We start from the raw sequence: 16,556 nt of genomic DNA, 5'->3' as shown, positions 1-16,556 counted from the left end.
TCAGCTGGGATGAAGCCAGTACTCAGGTTTTGGTTGAATAGGGTGCCTAATGGTGCTGCAAGTTCCTGCCTGAATTCATGTAGGATGCAGCCCGGGATGTTATCGGGTCCCAAGAGGCTCTATTTTTTGCCTTTGTGAGAGCAATGATGACCTGTTCCCTAGATATAAGGGGAAGGGGACTGGTACTGGGGATGTCCTGATTTACTGATGGGGTGGACAGAGTGGTAAAGCTTTCACTGAATCTGTCAGCTAGCAAGTTTGCTATATCTACTGCATTTATATATGCGGTATCCTTGAGCACTACTTCTGAACAGATCTGTGTGAACCTTTGAGACTACTGACATATGACAAGAAGGCCTTATGATTATCTCTCATAGATGTGGCCAATTCGGACTCAAAGTTTGCTTTGGAGGACTTCACTAGTGCTCTTATTTGCTTGTTTAGGCTGAGAAGAGATTGCTTCCATTTGGGCACCTACTCCTTCTTGGTCCTGAACAGCATTTTTTTTCTTTTGTTATAAAGTTTATTTATTGCAGATGTCCACCAGACAGGTTTACTCTTCCTTGTGGAGGATGATTTAGTCCTGTCAGGTATTCCTGATTCCATGCATCTATATAAATATTTGTATAGTAATTTGGTATAGTTTTGGATATTGGTGCCATTTCTTAGCGAGGGGGAGGGGGTTGTGAAGCTGTTTATACCATCACTCAAGAGGCTGTAATCAGCTTTGGAGAATTTATTTTTTGACCCTAGGTAGAGGGAGGTCCAGGGAGATGGTGACTTTGAACATGACCAATTTATGGTCGGATCTTACAAGAGAGGACAATACTGCAGGGATGCTGCAGTGGTTGCTCATGTTGATTAATACCAAGTACAAGATATTATCACATCTTGTGAGTGTATTGAGTAAGTGTTCCAAAGCATTTGCATTGACAAAATTGAGGAATCTCTGGGCATTTGTGTTCTGGCATGATTAGTTCTTCCAGTCTATGTTTGGGTAGTTAAAGTCACTCAGGATCAAAGTAAAGGGTTAAATCTTGATAGATTCGAAGAGGTCTAGGTAGGCATTTTGGGCCCCATTTGACCATGGCTTAGCGGTAGATTGCTGTGGCTATGGTGTGCAGGGTCCTGGGTTCAAGACTTGCGAGGGCTGATTACTTTGTTAAGATCTGTGTGGCCTAGTGGGTTAATTCAGTAGGCTGTAGTTGACAGGAGCCTGGGTTTGAAACATGGCAGCGGTGATTGTTTTCTTGATGATTGGATGGGTAATAGGAAATTCACCCCGGGGATCACTTCTGTGGTTCTGCTTGACAGGGGCATAGGAAAATAATTTTCTTGGGTGGTGAAAGCCAGGGTACCTTTTTGGCTAGGTTTGTATAGGCCCTAGTGCCAATAGCCTAGCACCTATCTATGCTCGAGCTCCAGCTATGTGAAGTGATTTTAGTTATATGGAAATTCATGGACAGATTTGGTTAAGGACTGTCATTTTAGAATGTTCTGTTATTTTCTATTTGTTTGAAGGCAAATTGAGGCATTTACTAAATCAACTGTTTACTACATCCAGTATATCATTGCCTCATTATTGTTGACAACAGAAGCATTGTTTCTTCTTTGAAAAAGAAAGGCATTTGAAGAAACTGTACCTTAAATTATACTGTAAAGAATGTGAGGGTTATTGTAATGATGATACCACTATGTAAAACAATGTACTAAACATGGCATAGATTGTCCCTTCTGAAAACACTGTATGAAAATAGAAGGGGAATTTGTCTCAGTCCCCTTCAATAAACACATCACACCAAATTACATTTGATGACCTTTATTAAATTTTCATAACTTTGATTACCAATTTTATTTACAACTGGACATAGTATAGTTGATTCTAAACACAGCATAAATATCCTTATAATGTTAATCAGGACAGCGTACCTGCTCATCCTGCCAGGTAAGCAGCAGCCATACATTTGCTCGCTTACTTTACTTATAAACCTCCTTGTAATGTTAATCATGACTGAGTACCTGCTCGTCCTACCCAGTAAGCAGTGTCCATACCTTTGCTCACTTATGTTACTTATGAAGCTGCATCCCATCTCACTTCATAAACCATTCATCAAATTAGCAAATTACCAACAAAATAAGCAGCATCCTTACCTCTGTTTGCTTACCTATTCAGCAAACTTCCTCCAGCTGCTCATTTCCTTTCCACAAATCCTTGGAATAAACCTCCACCCATCAAAGGGGGGAAAGAAGAGGGCAAGCCTGTCTCTCTTCGCTGCCTACCCCAAATATAACCAAAATCCCCACCAAACCACCAACAAAAAAGGGAGGGAGGGAGGGAGGGTAGCAATTTCACACCAAAATGTGATTACTTACCCAGCTGCACTTGTTTAAAATCCCTTAGGCCCTTCCCACCCTTATCTCATTTCCTCCCAATCATCACTCCATTTAACCCTTTCACCTCCTCCACCCACTTAACTCCATTAATATAGCAGCCTAACCCCTTCTGAAGATGTCCCAGGACAACTTGGTTTGTTACCAAACCTCATTTGTCCCGGTCCCCTTCAATAAACACATCACACCGAATGACATTTGATGACCTTTATTAAACTTCCATAACTTTGATTACCAATTTTATTTACAACTGGACATAGTATAGTTGATTCTAAACACAGCATAAACATCCATGTAATGTTATTCAGGACAGCGTACCTGCTCATCCTGCCTGGTAAGCAGCATTCAAACCTTTGCTCACTTACTTTACTTATAAACCTCCTTGTAATGTTAATCAGGACAGCATACTTGCTCATCCTGCTCAGTAAGCAGCGTCCATACCTTTGCTCGCTTACGTTACTTATGAAGTAGCGTCACATCTCACTTCATAAACCATTCATCAAATTACCAAATTACCAACCAAAAAAGCAGCATCCTTACCTCCGTTTGCTTACCTATTCAGCAAACTTCCTCCAGCTGCTCATTTCCTTTCCACAAATACTTAGCCACAGGGTCATCAATAAGTGTACAGTCACCTCTAAATGATGAAAGGGTAATCCAGCGAAAAACAGCTCCATAACATCAGTGGAATATATCTCCACAACGCCAATGATAAAATATAGTTCATTTATTGCAAAGCAAAACAGTAAGCCAACGCCACTCAATTTGAACAGTTTAGTGCTTTCACCCATGAAAAATGGGCTTCTTCAGAACACCATACATGTTTTTGTCCATTCCTTTCCACAAATCCTTGGAATAAATCTCCACACACCAGAGGGGGAAGAGAAGAGGGCAAGTCTGTCCCTCTTCTCTGCCAACCATCCTGACCAGGCTGTTCCCCCTCCCTTCTACCCAAAATTGTTCAACCAACGACCTCTCCAAGTAAAGGGTTAGGCCAAACATTACCTTCCATAAAGGGAAGGGTTAGGCCAAACATCATTCGGTGTACCCATCATCTGTAAAGTACCTTAGAACCCCATCATCAACCCCACGCCTTGACCTACTAGCACTGGAGTGCGCCTTAATGAAACTAAATAAAGTAGGATTACCCATAACCCTACTGAACCACCGTAACCTCCACTCCAAGAGAATACATTCCCAAAAGAGGATCACTGAGATGGATACCTGATGTCAAAATCATGGCCTCAAGCTAAATGCCAAAAAGTGCATAGTTATTCCCTTTGGAAATAACAAAGTACCTACAAACTACCACATAGGTGGTAGTCCCCTAAATATGGAAAACGTAATATGGGATCTGGGGACCCAAGTAGATAGTAATCTCTCCTTTGATAATCACATTGCCAAAGTGGTTAGAAAATCCTTCTATGTGGCCCACCTAATCACAAAAGGGTTTGCATCCAGATCAAAAGAGGTCATTGCGCCCCTCTACATCACTCATCAGACCCATCATAGACTACAATGCCCCATTTGGGATGTACCTTACAAGACACCTGCAACAGCTGGAAAGACCACAGAAGTACCTCACCAAGAGGATCACTGGCCTCAAACAGATGCCCTATGCAGCTCGACTGAAGAAACTCCAGCTGTACTCAGTTGCATACCGCCTGCTCAGAGGTGATCTCTGCCTGGCATACAAGGCCATGTCCAACCCAGAATTGATGGACATGCTCCACCTAAAGAAAACCTTATCCCCTCGAGCCACATGGTCTATGGATGTAAACCTCACCACAACAATAAATAGGACGTGCTGGAGGGATAGATTCCTGTCCCAGAGACTTTCCATGCTTTGTAACAAGACTGCAATCTACATTAGGCAGAGCTCCTCACTAGCACTCTTCAAGAGAAACCTTGACGAGTGGATGGGAAACAGAAAGTTTACCCCAGGGATTACTTCAGTGGATCTGCTGGACAGAGGCACAGGGATCTAATCTAAGGGGGTGGCGAAAGCCAACACATTCTGGCTAGGCTTATAAATGCCTTCGGGCAGATAGCCTGGTACCTACCTATGAACCTATTTAGCTTTCTTCTCTCAAGCCACTAACCATGGCTCATCCTTTCCTGAATGACAACCTATAGCCATAGCAAGCCACAGAAACAATAACCACTTGAACACCAATCTGCACCCTGGTCAAAGAAAACCTTTAACAAGTCTCGAAACCAAGACCCTGTCAACAATAGCATCTCACACTAGCCCACCAAACTACACAGCTCTGGATGTACAGTAACCTGATTACTGCAGGGAATAGACTAACTCCAAAACCTTAATGCCCTAACACTAAGATCCAGAACCAGAACACCTTGACATAGTTCCTGTAAACTCACCTAAGCCCAACAATGAATTAATCTACATGCCCGATCATAAACACCACCAGTGCACTTATTACCAAATGGCAATCACCCTACCTACTCAAAGGCCAAATTTATCATCCCAACCACACGTTAGGAACCATTCAGGTATCCTGTCAAAGAAAAGCTTGTCTTTGGCCCTTCCCCCCAGATAGGGTTTAAGCAACTGGATGAGTAACTAAAACCCTCAAGATTCCAACCACCTGAAAGCAGGGTGTTGAAGTCAACTGGATTGCAAGAGCCATGGGGCTTTAGCCTAATAAGTTCCTGTGCTCCTATGAATGTTGTGACTCTTCTCCTCCTGTGGGATCCCACACCCCATAATCCATACCCACCAGTTTCACGCTAGCTCCCTACCTACCTCTATCTAACTTGCCCCACATACCAGTGCAATAATCAGCTCCCACGCTACTTGATCATAGCACCCTATCTTGCTGTAATGACCCAACAAGGAATTACCAGTGACCACATTGTGCACCACTCCATCCACTACTCCTTGCTCACCCTGCTTCCATCATCTGTGAACTCACTGTGTAATGCCACAACCGTTACCATAACCCCACCATCTACAAAGAAAAGGGAAAACTAAATACTCTAAGATGTGAAGAAAAAGACTGCACCTTATACCCACCTATTCCAAATTACAGCAGTAGCATTCCAAAATCCCCATCTTTCAGATCCCCTTTTCAAGCCACTGCATGATGCCTTCTGCCCTTCAGCAATTTCAGTCAGTAACTGTTGTCACCTTGTGCGCCCCATGTGTAACCTCCTCACTCACCACTGCTTCCATCATCTCTGAATTCCCTGTGTATCGTCACAACTGGTACTCAGCACACCACCATCTACAAAGAAAAGAACAAATTAAACCATCTAATATGTAAAGAGAAGGATCCACAGTATACCAACTATTCCAAATTATAGCTACAGTGTTCCAAGACTGCATCTGCAAGAAAGAAAAAGACATGTAAATCATCCAAATACATCGCACAAATTTCAATACATCTTCAAGGACAACCTATCCTGCCAACCCAGGAAGGAATGTACTACCGCCACTGACATCTATGACAAAGCAGCCATAACTGAAACTATGCTTCCAATGACCCTATCAAATACCCAAGATAAATTTAACTACCAGTTGAGTATGTTAAAACTAAACCACCCTCTAGGAAAGGACCTATCAGTATTCACAATCACGGTAACCTTGTGATTCCAGACCACATCAATTAGCTCCCCGTATAAACCAAGCTAACTTATATTGTAAAAACATTTGCTTAGCTGTTAACCTTCCATCTCCAAATGAGACACACTAACCAACCTAATATGGAACAAATGAACACAATGCAACAAACTAATAATAGCGGACTAGCAGCTTACAAAATACAATTAGGTAGTATTTTAAATATTCCTCTTACAAGCTTAAAAGGTTAATAGAACAGCTTGCAGTAGTATGGATATTCAAAATGGTACACGCACCCACACATCCAGAAATTATATTCTTCTCATAACCCAAGACAGAGACACCTTCATGGACACACAAATGCATGCAGCCACACTCATGCCACTGCAGACATGCACATACCTGTCCACCCACAATCTCACATTAATACAACCACAACCCACATCTCTGCTTAACCTACATGCACTATAAATACTCTTATAGAAGTAAAAGGGGGAGTGCTGTGAGTTTACCATGGTAATTTTTTTTTTGTTAATACCATCCTTCAAGGAATGCCTGCATATTCAAAATTTTTATTTGCTAGCATTTCCATTCCTTCCCAGCTACTATGCTGTGGCTACCTTTGCCCTTTTATTCTTCTATCTTTAGTCAGCTGCTGGAGTTTCTCCTATTTCTACTTCCTAAAACACAAAATGGAAGCAACTCTTTATTCAGTGGCAGAATGTAACATCCTTCTAAAATAGTGACTGTGGAGATTCTACAACAAAATCCTTAAAACAAGGTAAATAAGGCAGAACTAATTCAGTATTCTGAATAAGTTATTGCTTCATTTTTATATGCTGAATAAGTTATTGCTTCATTTTGTACAGTTATTCATGTCATTTACCTGTGGTTGACTGACCCCCTGAGCCAGTCTAGCAGGAATCTTGGAGGTGGGACCAGACAGGGCAGGGATAAGAATTAGGGCAACCATCAGCGCTTCCATCACCACACTGAAAGGGAGAAGTCCCGGAAAAAAAAAACAACAAAAAAAATATGCTTGCTGAGGCTAGAATTGCATCGGATTACTACACTGCTAATGATGGTACTTCAGCTCCCCTTTGCCCCCAACCCCAGAAAATCCACTAGTTCCCTGCATGGGATAACCAGTACCCTCTCTACTAAATCTTTGACAGCTAGCTGTTGAATTCCTTCCACATATAATCTAAAGTAAAATTCCTCCTATGTAAAATATAATTCTGATAGATATTTTGATGTAGTTGGAACCTAATTTTGCCTTTGTTATACCACCACCGATTGGTAAGTGATGCAGCAATGTCCCTTTAGACTAGACTGTGTGACTTCTATTTACCACTTATTTTATTTTTCTTACTTTCTCATTTATTCTTTGTTGAACATGGCACAGCACTGACTCAAAGGGGGCCTCTTAGGTTCAGCCCAAGACAGCACAGGTAATATTATATTGAAAGGGAAGATAAATGTAGCCAACTGTATGCTCAACAGTCATCTGATGCATGCGCAGAGGCAGCCATGAACAAGTCCCAACCCGCGAAAATCAACAGCGACCAGAGAGAGCCACCTAACCGAGAATGCCATGGAAGCTCATGCCCCAGCAACCACCACCTCACCGGGAAATGGCCAGAAAGCAAGGACCATGCCAAACAACAGAACCAAAATATATGAGGCTAAAATCTCGACATTCTGCAAAATCTGTAGAGTTGAGAAATACCGTAGATCCAAGACATGCAACCTTCACCACATCCTCGACACAAACTCAGGGCAGATCCCACTGTCACTGCTCATGTGCAGCAACAAATTCATGACTGCTCCCAAACCTGCAAAAATGCTGCCTCACAGATTGCCGTCCTTCCGAGAACCAGTACACACACATTCCCCTTCAAACTCTGCCAAGAGGAACTCCTGACTATCCAAGCAAGACAACCGGCCAACAAGATCAATGAACTGCCAGACAGCTGCCACCCACACACAACTGTGAGGTACAATAAATCCAGCCTGCACCCTACAAATGCCCAATGTACAAAACTCAACTGCCTGACCCTGTGTCCTACGACCAGCCTGCAACGACTCAAGATCACCACGACAGATGCCCCAACAAACTGCTGCCAACCCCTTTCATGGGCAATGCTTAGGTAAGCAGCCTTGAAAACAACAATTTGAGGTATATTAATCAACCAAGCATACCTCTACAACAAAACCAAATATAATATGGAGCTAATGTGCAAAATATGAGCCCAGAAGATGAACTCCCAACTTAGGAATCCTGGCAAGGGTAATAAGCTTTAACAGTTCAATATACCCAATTAAAATTAAAACAATGTAGAATCTAAAAAGGCAATGCATCCCATAAATCTGCCAAAGACGGCTACCAGATGACAAACAGTATGCCTGTAGTGCAGGACATGCAGTCAACAAACTCAGGCCCACTCCAGAACTCTCAACCAACGAAAAGCATCCCACCACTGGCCGACACCAAATGCATGCGCGGAACCCCGCAACCTGCAAAACCACACAGCACACAACAGGAAGGCACACAATTGACAAATAAATGCAACCGCTCCCTGACCAATGGGTGCCCCACAACCCGCGAAGGCACCTCCCGAATCAACAACGAAACAAAGTGTAAGGTCTGCTTCTTTTTTTTTTTTTTTTTTTGCAATACAGATCCACTCACCTAGCCAAACAGCAAAGCCATGCCGCTTCCCCTATCTTGGAGGTGTGATTCCACTCCCTCACTGAGCTGGAAAGCCACCACCGCAGTGAAATTTCCATGCAACCCCACCAACGACCTTGCTGCCTCCTGGGTATTCACCACTAAAATCCACCTTCTGGCCTTGCACCTGCAGGCCATGTTCACCACGTGTGTCTGTTTACGACCCCCACTAACTAGCAACCTTGACCACCCAACAGCACTCCAAACCCTGTCCCTGACCACAAATTACTTACATCTGTAAGTATTAAAAGAAATCCACTTTCCCACTCCCTCCTAAAGGATTAACAAAAAGGGGTATAACTTAAACAGACAATCTGGCAAAAATATATACCTAACCTTGGAAAACAAAGAAAAGTAGAAAGAGAAAACTGTAATGTACTCTACCATACCTTGCCACTATTAACCCCAAGGCCTACTGGTACCCTTACGCACCTACAGGTCATCAAAGATGTTGCACTTGCTGTAGCAAGTTCATGCAAAAATGTGATTCCTTACCCAGCTGCACTTGTCTAAACCCCTTAAGCCCCTCCCCAGCCTTGTCTCATTTCTTCCCAATCATCCCTCCCTCCATTTAACCCTTTCATCTCCCCCACCCACTTAACTCCCATTAATATATCAGCCTAACCCCTTCTGAAGATGTCCCAGGACAACTTGGTCTGTTACCAAACCTCATTTATAGTAGGTAAATGCCATTGAGATGCAAAATGAACAGGTGACGAAGACTGATGGTGAGATAAAGGAATGAGATATAGTAGTGATTGGGGTGATTTAGAACTGGAGTCTAGTAGAACCTTTAGTTATTTGAGGCATTGGTACTTGGTTTAAGCAAGGTCATCTTAAAAAAAACAAAACTATTGAAGGTAGGAAGGATGGTATAAATAGAGACATTTATTCAAATGCTAGAGGATCAGGGTTATTAATAAAAAAAATGTTGGTCTCCCAAGCGATTGGACTGTGTTTCATTGTGTTCTGTAAACCTGACAGTTTAAAGGCATTTAACTGGCACTGGGTTGAGATCACCTGAGATAAATTGCTGGAGACTGATGTCTGTTGCGAATAAGATGCTACTGCAAGAGGTATATTGCGTATATTGCGGCATATTCTTTAGAGATGAATGAATACTAGGCTTTGGATTTGAATGTGTGTGTGTGTAGGTTGGTCATTTTTATTAAGCAGTCAAATTGCTTTAAGGAACATAAGCTTATACAAGCTGTGACTTACCTGTTTAAATTATTGGTTGATGGGCAAACATAAGAATAATTATATTTAATTGACCGCTGGTGACAAAACTTAAGGTGCATTTTTTCGTAAATTTGGTCTGGAAAAGGACAGTAAGGGCCTGCAGTTTAAAGTTGTAGATTGTTATAGAATGAAAACCATTTAAGTAATTTTGTAGAAGCTAAGTAGACATATAGCAGATACACTTTGAACATTTATTCTGACTTCATTCTTAGTAATCGTTTTATTAGAAGGCAAGTTCTCAGCCTAGGCTATATATTTTTTTTTTTACCACAGAGTATTGTGTCATAATTTGTATGAGGACTGTGCCTTTGAGAAAAGGCATTCATGACTTGGAAGAAACTAATCTGATGTGAAACAATAGTTAGACATGTTGTCTACTGTAGAGAATCATCTTTTTTTAGCCTTACTGATTATCAAAACTGAAGCTTTGGAAATTGAAACTGATTGTAAAATATGTGCATTGGTGTTTAAGAAATAAGACAAGAGATAAAAGTACTTATCAATCATTTTGTCAGAGTTTTCACAATTCTTTGTAACTGGATCAGTATATCTTTAATAAGAATAAATAAATGTTTCATAAAATTGGTGAAAGGTTGAAAACAGTGTAAGAGACAAGTTTGTATTAAATGATAAAACAATGGAACCTTTTTTTCTAGGATACTCAAGACTGACCATTGTTCCATGAAGGATGTAATAAAAAGATATCTAAACCAGCATATTCGAAGCTACAAAAAATGTATGGGTGATTATCTTAACATAGTTAGGAAAGGAAACTGGTCCTGTTGACAAGGTAGGAAATGGAGTGAAAAGACTATAGAGGAAGTGTGGTTATGATTATCACAATGATTAAAATAGAGGAGGGTTAAAATGTTCATTAATACCAGTAGAGAGAACAGTTTTATAAGGGTAGAGCTGATTTAGATACAGTACTTTTAAGAGTGCATGTAATAGCGCTATCATTTTTTGTGGAATAATTTGCTTATCCATAATAAAGTTTAAAAAGTATGATATACAGTTTATATGTGAAGGAGAAGTTGACTAACATTTTCTAAGAACTTAGTGAATATAGTAATAGGCAATGTTGTAGACAATTTTAATAAAGAAATAGTACAAATAAAATAAGTAATGAAATTCACAACACTAGGATTTGCTATTGTACTCATGTAAGTTTGCTAAACATATTGAGGGGAACAAAAATCTCTCAGATTCTACAAACTGGAAGTTAACTTCATGATGGAGTGAGTATACATTTTAAAGTGGTAAATATGATTGTAAAATACAAGTGCATGGTTCTGATCATACCATGTTTGAAAAAGGATGCAATTGAAACAATAAGAAATACCAATGTTATATCAGTGGCATATGACACTCAGGAAATGAATGATTAAAAAAAAACACAATGAAATAAATGAAAGGAATGCATTTTCAGGAGGGAAGTAGAAAACAAAGAGAAGAATGGAGTAGCTCTAATTTCCAAATATGGTGTACCAAGCATGCAAGATGAGGCAACCTGGACATTTAGAAAAATAATTTAAAATAGTTGTTGCAATTATCATTCAAAACAAGTGCATTTTAATAATGTTCTATGGGCTGACACCACGTATAATAGTACAACTGATTTGCAGTGTAGTTTCTTTTTCAATAAAGCAATATCAGCCAATATATGGAAATGAGATTGTAGGGGTATACATTATACACTGACCAAAGGAATATCAAGAAAACTGACAAGAAAAGTTAAGGAAGTTGGACTTTTTTGTGAATAGTATTTCAGAGTATTACAGGATTAAAAGGTAAAGTATGTGATAAGGATTTCGTAGAGCACCAAATCATTTGATATTATTAGTTTACAGGAAAACTGATACATAGAGTAAAGCAGTCAGCCTTTATGTTTTTTTTAAATATCAGGTGTCTGCAAAGAAAAAGAAGTAGCATGGAAGGATAGCAGACTGATTTTTAACATTCATTAAGACATCAACGTATTTAAACTCCAAGGCATAATGATAGAATAAAATTAAGCTACCATTCAACAATCAGATCTTTAATATGCTACATTGGTAGATTAAATCAATGAAAACATGGCATACACAGGTAAAAGTGAGTGTAATACTACTTTAATGAGGAAATTCAATACATGGGGACTGAAAGGGCAGTTGAAATTTTAACAAGCAGGGGTAGTTCAAATGTAATACTGAGACCATTTTAATTTTTTTTAAACCATGAAAGGGGAAAATTAAGTAGGCAGTCTGATATTAAGAGTATAAATAAAGCAGATCAACAGCTATTGGAATTGTCTAGACCATTTGACAAATAATAATATAACAATTCATTGTGGAATTAAGGAAAGTGTAAAATCAATATTTATAAAGTTGTCTAAAGACAGCTAGAAAGTAACTTCTTACTGTGTTACAGGAAACAGAGTGGACATCACTGCAGATTTAATGGTGGAGACAAGAACAAAGTAAAACCATCTCCCATTTAATATAAAAATAACTGGAGAAATGAATAAGAGAATGGTTTTGCAAGCTCAACTAGAAGAAAATTGTAATAAAGAGAATCATAAAATGAGTATGAATAGTATGACAGACAAGACACTTTTTCAGGAAAATGGATATCTAGAAGGTATCATGATATAGTTTATAACTGTAAGATAATGCACAGAATTGAACACAGTCAAAAATAATTCAGGAGCTAAGGCTGACATTTTCAAAATGGAAAGAAAAGACGAAGGAAACGTATGATACAAAATGTTTTTAAATGAATAGAGATATAAGACAGAACCATACTGGGGTAGGACTAGCCACCTAGTGGTGTAAACACTGACTCCAGATGATTGTCCCTGTTGAAGTGACACCCCAACCCCAAGTTCAAAAATGGAAAAAAAAGGGGTTTTGGATGGATGGATGGATATGAGACATAGTAATATGCAGTGGATGAAAACAAAAATGAAGACAAGTATAACTTATTTTAATAGACTAAGAACTTTTACAAGCACTTAGTATCAGGCAAAAGTATTATTTTGAGGAAAAAAAAGAGTTATAACATGCTGAATTTAATAAAAATTAATGATACAAAGAAGTTCTGAAAATTACCAGCAGAGAGAACTAGAAAGCATTTAAACAAAGGTGAATGCATCATTAAACATAAATGGTTCCTTGATATTTTGTCTAAAAATAAAGAAAGTATATTACAAATAAAAAGATAATTAGAGAATCCATAAGAAGTTGAGGCTGAATGAATAAGTTGTACTGAAAATAATATAATTGACCCCATAAGTATTCTTAAACAGATAAAGTTCCAAGTACTGATTAAAATATAAATGAGACACATAAAGCAGACGAATAACAATTTGGAAATGTTATTGTATAACAAAGTTAAAATTTTCTGATTCTTGAAAAGGTTATAAACATGATTCATATATGTCTAAACAAATAACTTTGCTAATGGATCCATAAAAAACTTTACCTTATTATTATTATTAAAATAATAAAACATGAGAGTGAATAGGTTTGTCTCATATTCAGTTCACCTTTATGGACATTACATCTGCTTAGGCAACCTGTTTTGTTTCACAATATATAACTAAAAATACAGCTTTTTTAGTAAATTAAGTTATATGATTTTTTTTTCTCTTGCTACTGTATAACCTGTTCACAAAAAAAAGAAAGAATGAAAAAAAAATTGCAAAATGATCTAATTGAGGTCATAATGAAGATATATAGTAATAACACATGATATGCCAATAAAGTCTAGAAATTAATGTACTGAATGGTTTCCAGTAAATAAAGATGAGAGACCAGGATGCCACTTAGCTATATGTCTCTCCTTAATTTATCAATAGAGTATCTCAGAATATGGAAAGGTCATAACTATACTAAATAAAATAGATATTTTGGTAACATGTGTGACAGTCCCTACTCCAGGCCATTAATAAAGGAGGCTGAATTCCGTCCACTGACATTGGTGAGGGACAGCCACTTGGAGGACAAAATGGATTCACACAATATTTTCAGATGAATCTCTCTGCACCAAGCACAATTTCCCTTAAGAGCACACAGGAAGCACACTCCACACCTGGGGTTGAATTCTCTGTCTCTCTCCAGGCACCAAACAAGCCTCTACACTGACTAATTTGAAGCTCTGTGTCCCTGTTCCAAGTAGCTGACACACACACTTGGGTATTTTCACACACACACATTTGGAAAAGGCTGGAAGAGATTTACCATCTGTGCTGCTCAGCCCAGACTATAAGGTAATCACGCTGCCACCAGTCAGCTACTCTAAGGCTCTTACAAGGGTACCTAATTATACTGAGTAAAATTAATACTAATACAAATGGTAAAGTTTAGCCAATGCAGCAAGGCTTTCAGAAGCAGCGACAGTGTCACAAAAATAAGCATAAGTACTCTTAAGATCTTAAAAGTATTTGCTAAAAGATCAGCCACAATGAAAGGTATAGAAATATTTAATAATACATAATAAAATAGAAAACATGATAATACTGAATACCTAGTTACAACCAACACCAGAGATTCAATCACAGAAGATATAAAAATTAACTCAGTCAGATAAATTCATACAGATGCAGAAAAACATTACTTAACTAATCTCACTATATTTTCCTGGCTGATTAAAGAATTACTGTTTCCTAGCTAAGTTACTTACTACAGCAAGGCAAGATGATGAGTATTGAGGGGTCTATATTAGAACATCGAAGTTTCACAACTTCGAATGTTCTAATATCAACCCCTATTCAGTGAACGCTGACAACATCGCACATGCAGAACAGCGAATTTTATCCTAGGGAAAAAAAATTTGCTGTTCCAAAACACATACACACAACACAAGCACACCAAAGAAACAGAAATCCACACACATACACCTACAATCCTACATCTAACCCTACACTAAACTGTACATACACCACTAACTATCCACTTACCTTAACCCAAACCCTAACCATAAGATCCATCACTACTGCACACTCACCTCACCCGCGCCCTAACCCTAACTCACATACCCCACCCTAACCCTCACGTCCACACAATCGCACACTTACCTGACCCACATCCTAAACCTAACTCACCTAACCCGCCCTAACCTTCACGCCCATGAAATCACACACGTACCTGACCTGCACCCTAACCTTAACTCACCTAACCTGCACCCAATGACACACTTACCTGAACCCACCCATTAACTTTTCACCACATTGCTGAAAATAGCGAAGCGACAGAAACGGACAACCGAATTCTTTCCCTAGGAAAAAATTTGGTTTTCTGTCGCTTTGCTATTTTCAGCGTTCGCTGAATAGTGGTCAATATTAGAACATTCGAAGTCTTGAAACTTTGGTGTTCTAATATAGACCCATATTGAGTTGCTTACTACAGCAAGGCAAGATGAAATGTGTGTCTGTGTGAGATATCTGTGAGAGATCTTTCCTGTCAAGTTCCAAAAAACAAAGTGCTGCTGCAAGAATTCCAGAATATCTCTCACTAATATCTAAAAAATAATTTCAGTGCTGATTATAGAATGACATCACATCTGGTCACCTAACTCTGGCACAATACAAACCCAGTGCTTTGCTAAGATTTGTTGCAGCATCTAAAAGCTATAAAACAATTTCAAAAATGTCCATTCTTCCAGGGTAGCAATTCCTAAGGACAATACAGTAAGATTCCTAGTTCTTGTTTTCCCAGATGTTTTGTCTCTGGCTATAATTAGACCTGTAGATTAAAATCTTTATGGCATAAACCAACCCATTTAATTTTCAATCTATTTTTCAAAATTAGCTGGATTGGGATTAATCTCTTTCCTTCCAGAATTCTCTGTTAAAAAATATACATTTAATCAGTCATAATAATACTGTCTGACATACATGTATATCTCTTTTCTGTCCAGCAGGACCCACTGTTGGTATATTTTTAACACAAGCAACTTTACAAGTACATTTTTAACACAATCATCTGTACAAATCAGTGTGATAGTCAAATGACATAAAATTCTTAACAGAACTCCAGCTAGCTATGCTAGCATATGTTACATGTGCACTGGCCTACTCTCCCTGGCACAGAAGGAACTAACTCGTATCATCCTACCAGGATATACCAATTTCTAGGCATTGTTATAAAATCATTCTGTTGGCAAAGTGAATTCAGATAAGAACTTTTGAACACATAGCTATGTATTATACAGTAAATATAAAAATAGGTTTCTACCATAAGAAAACATCATATATTGATCAAGAGTAATGCGAATGAAAATGTTTACCATTATAAATACCCAAATTTAGTTTATAAGTTAAACAATAAATGGTCAAACATGTTAGCTGTATAAAGCCAAAGATACAAAATGCAATTTGTGTGCTCACAATATTTAATAAGGAATAGTACAATTATATAATTAAACTGTTAGAAGAAAGTTTAAGGTCTAATAGAATATATATATGGGTACAAAACTTTTCAGTGATGTATACTGGATAATATGTTGAAAACAGATCTAGTACCACCTGTAACATGATGTTCTATAACAATATAATAACAGCTATGAATGAAAAATTGTGCTGTGATGTAATTTATATAGATTTAACGTCAGCATTTGACAGGGTAATAC

The sequence above is a fragment of the Protopterus annectens genome, chromosome 3.part1 (genome assembly GCF_019279795.1).
Source record: "Protopterus annectens isolate FY-2018-M chromosome 3.part1, PAN1.0, whole genome shotgun sequence".
Lineage (NCBI taxonomy): Eukaryota > Metazoa > Chordata > Ceratodontiformes > Protopteridae > Protopterus > Protopterus annectens.
Note: the sequence above shows the minus strand (reverse complement) of the source record.